We start from the raw sequence: 2,815 nt of genomic DNA, 5'->3' as shown, positions 1-2,815 counted from the left end.
GTTCAGGGAGTTCAGGGCATGTGAAGCTCCATATTACCAAGGGGCACGGGACCCCATAGTGAGTACTAGATTGTTGGCGGATGTGGCCAACGCTTTCCGCACGAGTAGGTGTCTCAAGGGGGACAAGGTTAGATTAGCGTCCTGTCTTCTGAAGGACAGGGCACAGGATTGGTGGGAAGAGGTCGAACATACCATTGGAGATGTTGCAGTGCTAGATGCCATGACCTGGGCTGATTTCTCCACCAGGTTCAGGGCGGAGTTTGCACCGGTTATTGAGGTGCAGCAGTTAGCCAGAGAGTTTCAGGACCTCACCCAGACTACAGAGACCGTGGCGGAGATCACCGCCAAATTTAGGGAGAGGGCTCTTTTCGTTCCTCAGTATGCACCCGATGAGGAAATGAAGAAGGCCCGTTATCATGAAATGCTGCGGAGCAATATCTGCCAGTTTGTGAACCGGTCCAGCTGTAAAACGTTGGATGACATGATTGCTAGGGCTCGGGAGAGGGACATTGACCTTCAGATGGAGAAGAAGAGGAAACTGAATCAAATAATACTGTCGCAAAAATAATACTGTCGCAAAAATAATACTCGGCGAGTCAGGTCAACTGTAAGTTGACTTTGACCAGGAGAGTTGACTTTGACCAGGAGAGTTGACTTTAGCCAGGGGTAAAATAGTCATTTTACCCCAATACAGTTATTAGTATTTGATTGAGTGTATTTTTGGAATTGTAGCTAGGGAGATACCGGAGCAGCAGCAGATAGCTTCCAGAGCCATACACTCAGCAGCCAGATCACGAGGTGAGTTTCCTTCCAGTAGGAACGTGTCTAAGGCCACAATGCCGACCCGTTTAGCTAGTAGTAGTTTCCGGACTTCAGTCCGATACATATTTTAGTATGTTTGATGCCTTCGTGGCTCAGACAGGATTTTATGTGTTATGTGTTCCAGGTTACAGCCCGATGCAGTATGCAGTTTACGTATTTCTGCTAATTGATATGTTTATGCTGTGCTATGTTCAGCAGTTCCAGACTTCGGTCCGATGCATTTAGTTCCGGACTTCGATCCGATGCAGTTAGTTCCGGACATCGGTCCGATGCAGGAGGCAAGGCTTCGGTAGTTTCGGACTTTGGTCCGATGTAGATGGCAAGTCCCTGGTTAGTTCCGGACTTTGGTCCGATGCAGTTTCCGGACTTTGGTCTGATGCAGTGGGCAAGGCCCAGTATGTGTTTATATGTATTGTATGGTATGTGGTAGTTTGGGGGAACTCACTAAGCTTCGTGCTTACTGTTTTAGTTTTGGTTTCAGGTACTTCCGCAAGCAAAGGGAAGAGCTCGGGTTGATGGCATCACATACACCACAGCTTCAGTTGTCCTGGGAAATGTTTTTAGTTTTTCATAAATGTGATTTGATACAGTTTTGATATAGTTTCTTCATAACACTTTGCTACTGTTTTGAGATATTGACGTACGAGTTTTATTTTATGATATTATCATAGTGTTTTTACTAATTGTTAAACAAAATTTTTTTGTCTCGTATTTTGGGATGTTTCATTTGATGTTTTCATGTCACCTTCACCATCATTTTTTGATACTTCTACCTGAATGTGCATACGAATAGATAAACGACATCCTCTCTTCGATATTAACCAATTGTAGAACCACCAATACCATTTTCACTCTCCTACATATTTTGATATATGCTCTAGTCACATGATCTCGTTATCCCATAAAAAATATTTGTGTCTTTTTAATACATTACAATCGGATTGGATAACAAAGACCAAACACACTCTTTTAAGAACAAGTTCATCTTCTTCACACCATAAATAAAATATTTTGATGAATTCAAGTAAACAACAAGTGTTGATGAACACTGATAACTTAATCTTTATTTTTGGTTTCAAGACATCCAATAATAATAATAATAACTCACCATAAAAAAACTTATAGAGCGAAATTGGTAAATTATTCAATAAACAAGAAAATATTCAAGATAATAAGCCCACCGGAATATTACCTTACATATTCATGAGTGATTCTCTAATATCAATTGATAAGATTGCCTAGTGTGAAATATGGATATACAAGAATATATACAGTAAAATTGATAAATATGTGAGTCGACTAATATTGTATGGGTAAAGAGACATAAAATATACATTAAAGAACTGTCATGGCTAGGGATAATATCTCATTCACACACTCTATAACTAATGTGTACATGGAGCACACATAAATAAATGGCCCACCTTCACTTTATATACAAGTAAAGGGAATATGCTCTGCAAACATGAGGATATTCCAACCTAACTATCACTCAACAATGTAGATAATTTCCTACTTCAACATGATATGTCCTCTAGATTCGTTATGTGAATATATGATTTTTACGGCACATCAAATACTGAATACCTATGTGAATTCATTTTTCCATCCCTCTGTTCTAGATCCTTTTTAACCATTTTACACTAAAAATCACTATTTATTCTAGATCATTTTTAACATGATAAATGTGAAAAAAAAAACAGTAGGGTTCCACTCCCGAAAGAGCGGGTGATGGTCAAAGGTTAGCATCATGGGCTAGTATCTTTATCAAAATTGACATCAAAAAGCTTCATAGGCTAGTTTTGTTAGAGTTTCTAGGCTTCACCTTAAAGAAAAAACTTTTTCTCTTTTATGATTAATAGTTATCCCTTGAATTTATGTAGCCTACTACACATGCAATTTGGCAATATCAATAAAATCTCTCTCTTCCCCTTTCTGTAACACCATGTTCTGAATCATTTCCTAATCAGGAGTCGTGACCCGAAGATCAGTT

The sequence above is a fragment of the Lactuca saligna genome, chromosome 4, assembly GCF_052625555.1.
Source record: "Lactuca saligna cultivar CGN05327 chromosome 4, ASM5262555v1, whole genome shotgun sequence".
Lineage (NCBI taxonomy): Eukaryota > Viridiplantae > Streptophyta > Magnoliopsida > Asterales > Asteraceae > Lactuca > Lactuca saligna.
This window is presented reverse-complemented; position numbering follows the sequence as displayed.